This window comes from Cryptomeria japonica, chromosome 2 (assembly GCF_030272615.1).
Source record: "Cryptomeria japonica chromosome 2, Sugi_1.0, whole genome shotgun sequence".
Classification (NCBI taxonomy): domain Eukaryota; kingdom Viridiplantae; phylum Streptophyta; class Pinopsida; order Cupressales; family Cupressaceae; genus Cryptomeria; species Cryptomeria japonica.
This window is the reverse complement of record NC_081406.1, coordinates 551,158,648-551,173,297: the sequence shown is the minus strand read 5'-3', so window position 1 is coordinate 551,173,297 and position 14,650 is coordinate 551,158,648. Positions and strand designations below refer to the sequence as shown.

The 14,650-nt window shown below is 35.9% G+C and overlaps 1 protein-coding gene across 1 annotated transcript in view; it reads right to left on the bottom strand.

Moving 5' to 3' along the window:
* Positions 1-820: 820 nt before the first annotated feature.
* Positions 821-14,650, bottom strand: part of LOC131030365 (protein WHAT'S THIS FACTOR 1 homolog, chloroplastic) — a 42,253-nt gene continuing 28,423 nt past the window's right edge. Inside the window, exon 6 of the mRNA XM_059216713.1 lies at positions 821-964. The gene's annotated coding sequence lies outside the window, so the exon portion shown is untranslated. The remainder of the gene's footprint in view (positions 965-14,650) is intronic.

Sequence of the window (14,650 nt, the reverse complement as noted above, 5' to 3'; positions counted from 1 at the left end):
ATAAGAATAAACAAGGCAGCTTCAAATCATTCCAATTTATACTAGATGAAAGGAGTAGTGTAGGTTAAAAATTATTATCAAAACATGTATGAATTTGAATTATCATATAAATAATTATATAACATTAAAAAATATTTAAATATTATTTTTAATTTCCTATCGGCGTTTCCCATGAACCTCCTATAGGTGCATCTTTCATGGTATGAGAAAATACATTCAATAACTATTAAACCCTTCATCGATTAAAAGAAGATTAGGAAGAATAAGAAATTTAATGTATTTTGTGCTAGGAAGGGAGGGTAAAATGTTTATTGTATATCTTTCCATGCCAATACACTTAGCTTAGCAATATTACCAAAAAGGAATTTGACCCATGGTATATATATATATATATATATATATATATATATATATATATATATATATATATATATATATATATATATATATATATATATATATATATATATCTTTTTATTTTATTTTAAAAAAATTTAACTTTATCATTTTTACTAGAATTTTTGTATAACATATTCATATATTTATATATATGAATATATACGCCTTATGTATCCATGCCTATGGGAGCACGTATATTGTTGGGAATATATACTCTCATATACATGTTATGCATAAGATATAAATATTGCTATGTACATATATAAATATATTTACACAATAAGACATGAGCCTCTGCGAAATTTAATAATAATTAATTAAAAATTCAATATTGATAATAGTAGCAAATTGCCATGAAAATGCAATCAATAACCTAGGGTTGTGAACCCTAAAATCTCTACACAACCAAGTAGGGTTACCTGACACGACGACAGATGAAGTTTGACAAGGTCAATCATGAGACTACCTGACTCAGAGTTAGGGTTTCAGATGGCATAAGTTCATCCTTCTCTTTACCTCCCGACTTGATGATACTTTCCCTCCCTTCGTAGAGGACGACAATCTCCTGCACACACTTGGCCAATTCAACCAGTTAGATCAAGATCTTGTCCTATTCTGAAATTTCATTAATCATTGACAAGGGTAAAACATCATGTAATAATGTTAACTATCTAGTCATCAATTTATCAAGTATGATTCATCAAATCATCATTCTAAGAACAATTGACATCATTCAAATATGCATAAAAAACTAGGGCACATTCATTCAATTTAAACATGAAAAACTAGGGCACATTCATTCAATTTAAACATGATAAACTAGGGCACGTTAAACATCTTGCAAATATTGCATAAATACACTAGGGAAAACATATGTCATGGCGTAATCATTGCATATTAACAACTAGGGCACAAGTGGGATGTAACACATTTATGGCTTTGATGTATCGATCCTCGGATTGTAACATTTGGCAAGGGCCTTAACCAGGTCCACGCTGACAAAACATTAGGGACGACTAACCTAGCCAAGCCTAATCTCCAAGGGTTACACTCTAGAATTTCATACTCAGATTTCATAAAGAAACATTTGAATATATGGTGTCCTCTTACCTTAAAATAACTCTCCCTATAGTCACATTGTTTATAAAGAATTTCGGGACACTAGCCCCTGTTTTAGGCCTTTAAGATGATCTGAGTAACTGAGTAATTGGGTCATCATGGAGATTTACCTCCTTTTGACTCTTGGCTTTTCGTTCTCTACACTGCGAGGTTTTCGAAGGAGTAGACATTTTGAAAATTCACCAAATATTAACCTAGACCTTAAAATTACTCAAACTAGGGCTACGATTGTTTACCCTACAAGGCCCTTCAAAATAACAAGAGAATCAAGCAACAGAACTTACAGGATTTCGTTCATACCGAGAAATTCTTGTAGCAATTGGATCCCTTCATACGGAACACGACTCAACTCCTCAACTCTGCATCAAACCTTCTTAGCATTCTGCAATTGAGGAATTTCAAGTTGCTTGATACTTAAATTTGTCAGTTTTTTCTTCATAAATGTGGTTCGTGTGAAAAATGGTGGCGCAAACGGGTCTCACACAAGTTTAAACATGCACCCTTGATCTCAAACAATCGACGAGTGGTGGCAAAATTCAAGTCTCCCTATCCAAGGAGATCGTCGGTCCCATCACCGCCTCACTTCTTTACTTCCTCTTTCTCAAACACTTGCCAAAGCATAAGACAAGGACTCCACGAGTTATGAGTTCTTGATCCTTTCAGCTCAACTCAGGACTCAGGAAAACCAAGAAAGGGTCCCCACCGAGCTCCCAGTTAACAATATGGAAACCAATTGTCTTCCACATCAAACAGCTCAGCACAAACACAAGCACACTGATGCGCATGGCCCACCTTAGGATGATTTAAACATGTGATCAAACGTGAGTCTTTAAGTCATCATGCAAAAGGGATTAAACCTAATCGACCTAAGGATATAAAAAGACATAACCATTGAAACATTTGCCAAAGTAATTTCCAAACGAAAACCATGACAATAGAGCTTTATTCAAAAGGGAAGGCGCTCAAGACCCAAAAAAAAAAAATCAAAAATGAAAGGAAAAAACTTAACTAAAGCAAAAGGAAAAAACCTGCCCAAAATAGTTCTAACACATTCCTCATTTTTGTAAACCCTTTTCAATCACACTCATACCCACACCTATTTCTATATCTTTATATAGGCATGCTAATCATATGTCTTAACCAATTTATACACCCCCCTTGACCACTCATATTCTCATTTTTTCCACCCCTTTAGACAACTATTCTCATTATTTATTTTGTCCCACTCCACTATTTCCCACCAACTGGAAACCATCATATGGGTGAGTTGAAGAATATGAAAGCATGTATCAATTATTTGCAAATGATTATAAAAATAATTTATCAATGAGTTACTACATAATGCTTTATCCTACGGTATACTTGCTTATCTATTACCCAAAGTGTCTATAGTGCATTGTTTTGATTTGATAATGTTAATGACAAACCCCATAACTAGCATACTATATTTTAACATAACATGCTTAGACTATTACGCCTAGAGGCGTACTACTACAACCGCAACCATCCGTCAAAATTTGTATTCGTCCTCATATTAATTCTAGGCAATGATTTTAATCAATGTCATTCAATGAGAATATTACCTTAAGTTCTTGCCAACATGTGAACGACATCATAAATGAAACTGATCTAGACCAAGCAATAGAAATTCAACAAATTGTCACTATGCAAATTTCAAAGTGAAAGCACTTTAAAAATTCTTTCAAGAATTAGAAGGATTTAGAAGGATTTGTTTTTTTCTTAAATGAGTAGATATACAAAGATATGTAACTAAATATGTATAGTGTAAAGTGTAGTTTTTATATTTAAAGTTAGTTTGCATGTGTAAAGATACTACTTTTTGCAGAGAGGATATATTTTTATATTTTTATAAGTTTAAGTATTTTTGTAATTGTGGATATTTATCTAAAATTTGAGTACTTTTCCAATTTATAAATGTGTTTTTTTTGAACTACAGAAATAATTCTATTAAAAAAAGTGTACATGTAATAAGATAATATTATGTTATAATATTATATAATATAATATATAATATATAATAGTATATAACATAATAAAATAAATTCAATTAGAAACCTTCAATAAATATTATATAACATGCTAATTTAATATTTGAATACATTAATAATAAAATGACTTTAATAGAGTTAACAATTAATTCATAAGACTTTGTTGTTGATTAAAAAAACAATGATGTCTAGCTTTGTGCCCTCCAACGACTCTCATGCTCTTTTAGGTTTGAACGAGCCTACTTGTTATGCGAGAGGATTCCCCCCTTTCCTGTCAGTGCCAATGATGGTGCATTTGGTGGCTTTGTGTTTGGTTCTGGCAGTGCCTCAGTTGCAGCCTTTGGTACTGCCCCAACTACTAAGGTTGCTCAAATCAATGGTAATAGCCAGCCTTTGGTGACTGACTCTATTGTGGGTACTAGTAATAGGGGTATCGTTGTTACTGAGGGAAAGGAGATCGGTTCTTCTACAGTGCATGTGTTGTTACCATTGTTGTCGTGGATGTTCCTCCCAAACCTCCTTCCTTTGCTAGTGGGCGAAGCTTTGCTCGCATGGCCAGCTCTACTACTCACCCTCCTAAGGGAATTTGTCCCCTCCCCTGTGCCAAGACCTCCCCTGTTGTGGTTTGTGGTCAGGAGGTTGTGGAAAATGTTGATTTCTTCCAACACCTCGCTTTGGTTTGCAGATTTACTGGGTTTTGGCCTTCTCTTTTGTACCTTCATTGTTGGGTGAGTAACTCTTGGAAGTCTTTGGTTGCTCACAACGTAGAGCTTTTTCCTTGCGCCAAAGGCTTTTTTATTGCTTCATTTACTTCTAATCATGATCTTGATTTGGTTCTAGGTAAGTTGTGGGCTTGGGGAGATCATTCTCTCTCTATTAAGCCCTAGATAACTTCTTTCAACCCCCTTACCGAACCTCTTAATGTTCGTCTAGTTTGGGTCTACCTCCTAATCTTCCCATCCATTTCTGGGAGCTTTCTTGTTACAAGACCATTGGTAACTCCATTGGCACCTTCTCGAAGGTTGATGATGCCGCAACTTCCATGGGTCATTCTACCTTTTCCCAATTGTTTGTCGATATCGACATATTTGTGCCCCTCCCTAGGGATGTGGTTCTTATGGTCGGGGATAGGCCATGGATTCAACTGTTGGATTATGAGGGTCACCCCTTTCGATGTTGGAGATGCTTCTCAATGGGTCACGTAGCTTCAAATTGTTCTCTCTCACGCTGCAAAGGTGTTGCCACTTGGTCGAAGGATGCTATTGATGATCACCTAGCAGTTAATGTTGTTGTAACTGATTTTGTTGACTCCTCTCAGGAGGAAGATGGCTCCTCCTCAGACAAGATGCACCTTATTGATCTTGATGCCTCTGTCAAACCTCTTGTTACTACTATTGTATCCTCCTACACCCATGAGGCTCCTACTCCTATTGCTCCTCCTCTGCAACCTACTCCTGTCGATTTTGCTCCTAATGTTGTTCCTTTGCAACAGAATGTTGTTGTTTTGTAGTAGCCTACTGCCAGCGCTACTAATTGTAACCCTACGGAGCCCCTCCCAAATGATCTCTCTCTTGATGGTCCTAATGACAGTATTGCCTAGACTATGGTTTGTCATAAGTGGAAGGGGAATTCTTCCCCCCTCCCCCAAACTCCTCTGTGTCAAGGCTTGGATGCCTCTACCCCTCCTTGATTTGGGTTTGGGTTGTTGGCTTGACAAATTTTTCTTTTCACTTGTCAACTTGTTAGTTTATTGTGGTAGTGTCGTTATGGAAAGTTTTGATTTTGTAGCTTGAAATTAATGTGTTGTTAATGTGTTACTACTAGTTTTCTGATTGACTTCACACCCTCTGGGCTATTGTATTTTGGGTCAGCACCCTTGTTTTGTTGCCTTTAATATCAAAATTCATAAATTAATTTAATAATTTTAAACATTACTTATATAATGTATATTTAATATATTAAATAATTAATAAATTACTAAATTTAAAATGTTAAGCAATATTATAAAATATATTAAGTGGTATATTTGGGTGATCCCATAATACTACGTTACACTTTTTGGTACATCTAAATTTTTGTTAAAATCATACATTTTTTAAAAAATATAATGATTTAAGGTTTAAGATGTCTCATTTGAAGAAATTGAGGAGAGTTAGATCAAAGGCTCTTAAATCAAAATTTCTTGGATAGAACCTCTCTACCTCTAAATCACACCTACAATGGAGTCTCCTTCACACCTATCAAAATGCTAATAAAAAACCACTTTTACATTAGCTTTCAGGGGATCAAATGAATTCATTTTGAAGTTTATTTTTTTAAGTATTTAGTCCTTACTATAAGCTTTCCAAATAGTATAATTTTTAATATATTTATGTTTTATTTCTTATGAATGTAGGTTTTTCATCGAATATTATGGATTGTGTTTCACACGTAAAAATAAATAAAAAATAGAGGAAAAAAATGTAAAAACTATTTTTTCCCTAGGTATTGATATCCTCGTTTCAACACAAAAAGAAATTAATTCAAATGCATACAAAAAAAGTTATGCATTATGGAATACACCTCTGTCCAGATTAAAATTACTTTGTCTTAAAAAATTAACTGAAACAAATATATGTAATTGTAGACACCTAAAATTGTCTTGTCTAGTTAAATAAATATTTTTATTTATTTAATTATTTTATCTTAAGTCTTCTATTAATTAAATAAATCATTATTTATTTGATTAATTCATTAATACTCTTCTAGCCTTTTTCTAGTTTAAATAAATACTTTTATTTATTTAAATTGTCATTTTCCTAAATTAAATCAATATTTTATTTATTTAATTGATCCCACTTCCTCTATTAATTAAATAGATCTTTATTTATTTAATTAATTCATTAGCCTTTTCTATCCATGACACATGTCATTCATCTCTTAATTCCTACACCACCTACCCTCTCATTATTTTCTTATTTTCTCTACCTACCCTTGAATCCTAGCCGACCATTTATCTATACACATATTAATCTTATCCTTCCATTTCCTAAAGTGTTCTCTATATAAAAGGATACTCTCTTTCATTATCAACCCTACTAACCGCGTCAATCAAGCCTTCTTGCGATCTTGAGCTATCAACCACATTTTTGTTCTTTGTTGAGCTCTTGTGCACACATAAAATCTGAGAGCAAATGTAGATCAAAGAAGATAAATGGAGATAGGAGACAATGGAGATTGAAACCCTACTAGACATGTGAATGGTATATCTTGTTTTGTTATTGCTTATTTGCATGATCATAAGTATCTTCATTTGTGTATGGTGGATGTTTTTCATTGTTAGGCTAGGGTTTTTGTGGTTGGATCTTTGTTAATCTTTCAATATTATTATTTCTATCATCACTTTTCACCGTATACATTTTTGCACGCTCGGTGGGACTCTTGTCCCTTTTATTTTGACATCTTGTTTGTAGATTTGTGTTTTTTAGAGTTGCAGGTTCGACATTGCGACGATTCTGCGTTTTTTCGCATCTGAAACAGATAAAATCGTCTATGGTTTCTTTTCGTGTATGTGGCAGTTCTGCATGCGTTTCTGATTATGTTATTTATTCCAAATCACAGATCCCAAAATCGCGTCTGTGACTTTTCTAACTATGTTTTTGTTTTATTTGGTGTGTGTCTTCTATTTTCGCGGACCTCTATTTTTGTAAGTCATCTTGTTGTTTTGCAGGATAGGTTTTTTTTCTAAAGTCGCATCTATGGCTGGTGGAATCACATTTTTGTTCATAAATCATGTTTGTGCATCTTTCTACCACGTCTACGTTTCTCTATATGTTTTGCAGGTCTCAAAGTTGGAATCGCGTTTTCATTTTGTATTTATGCATCTGTGTTCTATAATCGCATCTGTGTTCTATAATCGCGTATGTGTCAGATGAAATCATGTCTATGATTTTCAGATTTTCATTTCGTTTTCCTTTAGGGTTTTCAGATTTTGGTTATAATGAAGTGGTGCAGTTGTTTGAAAAGGAGAAAAACGTCTTGTCGAAGGCCCCTATTTCACAATATTTTGGGATTTTTAAAATTTTACCTAACTTGTGTGATTGCAAGAGGGGTATCATTTTAAAAACTACTAACAAGTTTGGTGCAGGACCTTTGGCAAAGATTACATTTTGAAATTGCTTGCTTTGTCTTCTTTAGTCTAGAAATCACTTCAATTGATCCTCTAAAATTAACAAGTGTCTTTTGTGTCTTGAGCAAAAGACTCTTTTTGTTTTACTTTTTAGAGGGCTTGCCTCCCGAGTAGCCCATAAGGCCAAGTGAGAGGGAACGACCTAAGTGGTAACAAGCTAAAGCCAAACTCTTCCAAGCCACTATAAATAAAAGTATTTGTGATGAAAGTTGCAAGCAACGAGTGTTACATGCTGCTATAACGATGTTATGACTCCCCATAAACCCTATAGAGCGTAACCTCTATAGGTTGAGAGGCCTTCCATTTAACAGAGTGTAACATGTTGCTGATTATAGCCACCTGAAGGAATGCCCTTACTAGACACCTTTTTGTGTTAGAAGCCAAAAACCTTCTAGTTGTTGGTACAGGAGGTCGAACCTCTGATGTCGTCTCACATTCTTATGGTCTTAGTAGAGATTCAAAGTTCACCACGGGGAGTTTTCATGGGGACTGGTGCTTGGCTGCCCAGAGAAGTGAGTGTCCTGGAGGGGACCTAGTGGGGTCAAGCATCTAAATATCCGCTCTGAATAAGCATAGTTGGGAAACCAACTAAGATCCAACAACTATTGTCCTAGTCAGCCTTAGGATTTGTTCATGTCTTCATTGTCAAATAACCAATCAAACATTTTCAAACATTGTGTCCATTGTGTTTTCCAAGTGCATGCAAAACAAACAAGGACATTTTACAGTCACACTTGAAATTAAAACACTTTATCATTTTTGGACAAAAACACCTTCACACATTGGGTCTTCAATGTTTTGTTGTGTTTTCTTGCTACTAAAAGTCGTAACATTGAGATTTGGTAACATTCAACAACTTTACAATTGGATAGAATTACAAAACATTTTCTTAACCGCATATGTGTCAGTTTAAACCGCCTATGTGTTGGGAAATCGCGTTTGTGTAGAGCATAATCACGTCTGGGTATCAGAGAAATATACTGCCACATTTACCAGAGAAAAACTTAAAAATTGTGTTTGTGTTGTCAAAAACCACATCTATGTTGGATTTTTGTGTTTGTGTAAAGCAGAATCGTGTCTATGACTTTCAAGCTTAAAATTGTCATTATCACTAGAAATCGCGTCTATGTTTATTGTAACTGCGTCTGGGATAAAAAATCACGTCTAGTTTTGCTAAAACCACATCTATGATTCACAATTGAGAAATTACAAAAAATGTCAAGAGAGAAAAGGACTTAAGTTTTCAGACTCAAAGAGCTTCTAATGTTACTTCCTATAGGGCTTCATTTTTCAGTCAACCTGTCTTGGGTCACACATATTCAATCATTTTCCTTCACTTGCATTTCCTTCATACATCTTTTCTAAATTTGAGTCAAAAGGTTACTTTTATTGTCCTCATCACACTTTGCCAACATACTACAACACAACACTAGGTGATTCTTGCATCAAGATCTATCATCTTAGGGTCTCATTTGGTCTTCTTGAGTCAATGTCAACTTACCTCATCAAGAGGTCCATCATCTTTTTGGAAGCCACACCTTACCCTCAAACATACCTACTTTGGTCTTACACTCTTGGACATTGCAAGTTTACCCTAGATTCATCTACACTTCATACACCTCTTGGTCTTCCATAGTCTTTGCATTTTCATCCTACCTTTCATTTTTGGTCAAGACTTTAGTCTATGGTTGAAACCCATTCACAAAGGTCTAGAAGGGAAGCCGAAGAAGCTTTAAGGTCTATAAACATGAGTACCTATGAGTTTGATGGCGACGAATTTTATAATCCATTTGACAATCGCAGTAATATACCAGACAATGACAATTACAACAATAATGGAAATGATGATGATGATGACAATATATCTGTGGATTCTCTAGAGGTTGAAGAAACCATCATGGATCCCCATTTTAACAAATTGGTTCAAGAAATCATGAAAAGTGATAGACAATACTTCTTTCAAGTCATGGCACAAAGCGGAACAAGACTACCCCATGATTTTGATGTCACAAATTTTGGAGGATGATCCAAATCAAATAAATCAAGCTAATACAAGGCATAGGAGGCCTAATAATGGTGGTAATAGGAGAGAGCGTCTTGCGCTTGAGTCACCTTCCTCCCTATTTCAAAAACCTGAAATTCCAAACATATACTCATTCTCATGCCAGTTATGATAGTGTTGGGATCCAAGAACACTGAAAGGAGGGGGGGGGGAGGTGGGCGGGTGAATCAGTGTTCTACCAGAATGGATAAATTTAACCTTATTAATGCAACAACTCAGCAACCAGTAAACATAAAAGCATATAACAATATGCAACAATGCAACCACAAAGATGAACATCATAACACCACAGATTTATACGTGGAAATCCTCAAAGAGGAAAAACCACACTGGAATTGGAGACCCACAATATCTATCCACTGATCAAATGAATAAATATTACAATAAGGGTCCTACAGATGCAGGAAGGCCAACAGCCTAGAGCACACTGCTCATCACAAAAGGAGTCTCACTGACTACAGAAAACATCGGACAACAATCTGGAAAGAAGATTGAACTGCAAGTATAGCATCTCCCATGCCCGAGTACAGTTTCGATTAAGCTCAATACTAGAGGTCTTAAACCTCTTGTATAAACCCAACATGATCACCTATGATCGACCAAATCCACTGCATTAATTATTATTAAATTATTCGCTTGCATACCATGATCTCATGAACCTACAAAGAGATCATGCACATATATATACAAACCCGGGACCTAAACAATTAGGTTGGCCATCCAGACAATGAAACCTATTACATAATTATAAAACATGTCGGCGTGAGGCCAAACAAATATCATCCAATCCATAAGTCATCCTAGAAACACATCGAGAAGTCCCAACAACACGTTACATTAAGTCGGTCCATAACGTAGATAGCACACGACCCAATTTAGGTCCACACACGCTAAAGCAATGATCCCAATCAGTCAACGCTCGAACACGATCACCATCAACATCTTGAATCCCTACTAGAAGCCGCACCAACACCACTTATGCATAATATCAAAAGATCTTCAACAAAGCTCTATCAGTGAAACCCTCATCGGATCAATAAACTAGGCTTACCAACATATAAGATAGCATCTGATCACCAAATCAATACCAACTGACTAAACATATATCAAAGTAGCATGAATAGTATATCTAAGCCAATTCCATAAGCCAAAGCATACCGGAGTACCGGATCAACATGATTGTACCAACCAGAAACCAATCATCCTACCGGGACTAACCGGATGTCGGTAAACAACCAAAGCAGCTAGTGTTGACATCAATGACAAACATCATTGCAACACATAATCAATTCCTTCAAATTGCCAACAATCTCCCCCTTTGGCATTGATGGCAACACTAGATGTGAAAAAAATCCAAGTGCCAAGAAATTCCAAACAAGTCTCCCCCAATGGAAGACAGTCAACAATCTCCCACAAAATGATATGACAATGAGGTTCTGAACCAAATATCTATGTACTAATTAACCATCCATAGACCTGAACCAAACTCTCCTAGTGGGATCAACCAATCTGAAATTTTGTTCCTCCTCCTTGTGCCAATAATCTCCCCCTTAGACTAATATCTTTGTTAAGATTTGTTTTACACATAAGTATCTCTCCCCCTAATGTATATAACTCCTTAAGTTTTTCACATGAATATCTCTCCCCCTTTGACATCAATGCCAGAAATCTGACATAAACATCAAAGAAAAATCATAAATCCTCTGAACCATATGGCTGACTCCTCCCTCTGAGTAGTAGCACCAACACATCAATCGAGAATGAATAATAGCTCTAATAATGCATATTAGACTGATGTCAATCAACATCACTCGGGTCTCTACCAAAGGGGCATAGAACCTCAACCTGTCTCTCAAATGATAAAATGATTCCTCAAACCAATTTGACTTCATTTGCTTCCACTTACTCCTTCAGAAAATTGTACTTGATAGAAATACTGGATTCTTTGATATGTCAATAGCAGCAGAGTTATTACAAGGAATAACTACCGGTACATTACAATCCAACTTTATATCCTTCAACATATGCTTCATCCATAGAACCTGTGTACAGTTAGCAACAGCATCAACATACTCAGCTTTAGCAGTAGATAAAGAAGTACATGATTGCTTCTGTTGATCCATGAAATAAGTTTCTTTCAAAGAAATAAAGCTTCACCGGATGAACCTATCCAGTTACCTATATCTCTAGCCCAATCCGCATCTGAACATGCTCAAGGTGTAAAGTCATCATAAAACAAAAACCATACCAGAAAATCCTTGAAAATATCTGAAAATCCTAGCTACTTGAGCAAAGATTCAACATAATCAATTCCTTCCTTCTGGAAATATCCATTGCAAACCAATCAAGCCTAGTTCCAATAACATCCAAGTCCATGTGTTGTCCTTTTCTAACTGATCCAATTCCTCTTCCATATCTTTCATCCAACATTCATCCTTACAAGCTTCAATAACTAATGCCAGTACAATTAAACAAATTAAGCATACCTCATCAGCTGCCAACCTTCTTCTTGTCCAATTATCTGATCTTTTGAATGATCCAGCCTTACATACCTAGGAATCTTCTGACTTCATGTTCCTCTTCCTTGATCTTCAATTATTGTTGAATTTTCTGATACTGTCGAAGTAACTAGTTCAGCATTTTGTTCGGGTAAAGGTGTTATCGATTCAGTTAAGACCATTTCCACTACTGGTTCTTGCTCATAAATTCTTATTTTTCTTGTATTCTGCTCATCCACCTTGACATTAGTGCTCTCCATAATTCTCTGCAATCTTTTGTTATAACATCTATATGCTTTGCTTTCATTAGAATAACCAAGAAATATTCCTTCATCACATCTAGGATCAAACTTGCCAATGAAATCATCTCTCTTGATATAACATTTACTACCAAAGATTCGGAAGTACTTAATTGTAGATGTATGACCAAACCATAACTCATAAAGTGACTTACCGATAAACCAAACTAGATCCAAATCCAAGAAATATTTGTCGGTTAACCTTCAAACTGACTTCCAAAGATCTGAAACAGGCTTTCATACCACTACTAGGGGTAATGCAAGATCTGTCATCAATTTGCTTCCCCCTAAGGCGAATGCCTTAGTTACCGAATGAGTTTCCTGTCGGTTCAGGAACATTCTGCTATGTCGGTTGAGGGGATATCCTTCAGCCAAATGAACATCTAGGGAAATTGATTATGTCGGTTGAGCCTCAGACTTCATAACCCACTTCGTCTCATGCTCCTTCCGAGTGTCACCAACCTTTTGCTTTCCCTTCAGAGTGTCATCAACCTTCTGTTTTCCCTTCTCATTAGATTTATCACTTCCTGCCGATAGGTTCTTGCTTCTGCAAAATTTAGCAATATGTCCTACTTTGTTGCATGCATAACAAGTGACATTATTCTTCTGAATTGCCTTACTGTAACCTTGACCATTCCTTGACCTGCATTGATTAGCCATATGTCCAAACCTTCCACATACATGACATTTCACATTCATTCTACAATATTTTGTCCTATGACCATACTTCTTACAATTTGAACATTGACCGGGAACTCCATTATTATTCTGATTAGCTCTATTTCTACAATGTCTAGCCATATGACCAAATTTATTGCAAACAAATATCTACCATTAAATTTATGTGCATTGGGTTGCCTTATCGGTGACCTCTGATTCCGGTTGACCTTCTGACCGAATGTGTTATCCTGATTTGCAGTACCAGAGCGTTCTCCATGCTCAAATCCAAGACCTCTAGTGTCTCCAGTGTCCCTTTGATCCTTCAATAATTCATCAAGCTTAGCAGAACTAACCTTGAACTTATCTTTGTATTCATTTGCAATAGTCAGATCATCTCTTAGGATTGTTACCATTCTTTCCAATTCTTGCTCATTGTTCTGTGATTGCACCAATTCAGTTCTCAACACATCATTTTCATGAACCAACCGGATGCATTCTCTAGATCTGTCTCTCAAAGATATAGAAAGGTTTTCTTCATTCTTCTTCCGGTCTTCAATCTCTTTGGAAATCCTCATAGTTAGGGCTTGCATTTCATTCTTCATGACAATATTCTCCTAACTCAGCTTCTGACATTGTTCCTTAAGGGCATCCTTCTCTTCATCATCCTAGTTTTATAAAATTTCCTTCCTTTTAGCTTGGGCAGATGACAACCCATCCTGCAAGGTAAAAATGAATTCCTTCGTAGATCTCAACTCATCTTGCATCTTCATGTTCCTCAATCTTTCAGCATCATAGTCTTCAAGTGCTACTTTAAGTTCCTTCCTTAAACTTATCTCTATAGATTCTGGATACAGGATCTTCCTCAAGATGTTAGACTTACTCCGAGGCACCAGGCTCTGATACCAATTGTTGGGATCTAAGAACACTGAGAGGGGGGTGAATCAGTGTTCTACCGGAATGGAGAAATTTAACCTTATTAATACAACAACTCAGCAACCGGTAAACATAAAAGCATATAACAATAAGCAACAATGCAACCACAAAGATGAACACCATAACACCACAGATTTATTTGTGGAAAACCTCAAAGAGGAAAAACCACGGTGGGATTGGAGACCCACAATATCTATCCACTGATCATATGAATAAATATTACAATAAGGGGCTTGCACATGCAGGAAGGCCAACAACCTAGAGCACATTGCTCATCACAAAAGGAGTCTCATTGACTACAGAAAACATCGGACAACAATCTGGAATGAAGATTGAACTGCAAGTATAGCATCTCCCATGCCTGAGTACAGTTCTGGTTAAGCTCAATACCGGAGGTCTTAAACCTCTTGCATAAACCCAACTCGATCACCTATGATCGACCAAATCCACTGCATGAATGATTATTACATTATTTGCTTGCATACCATGATCTCATGAATCTA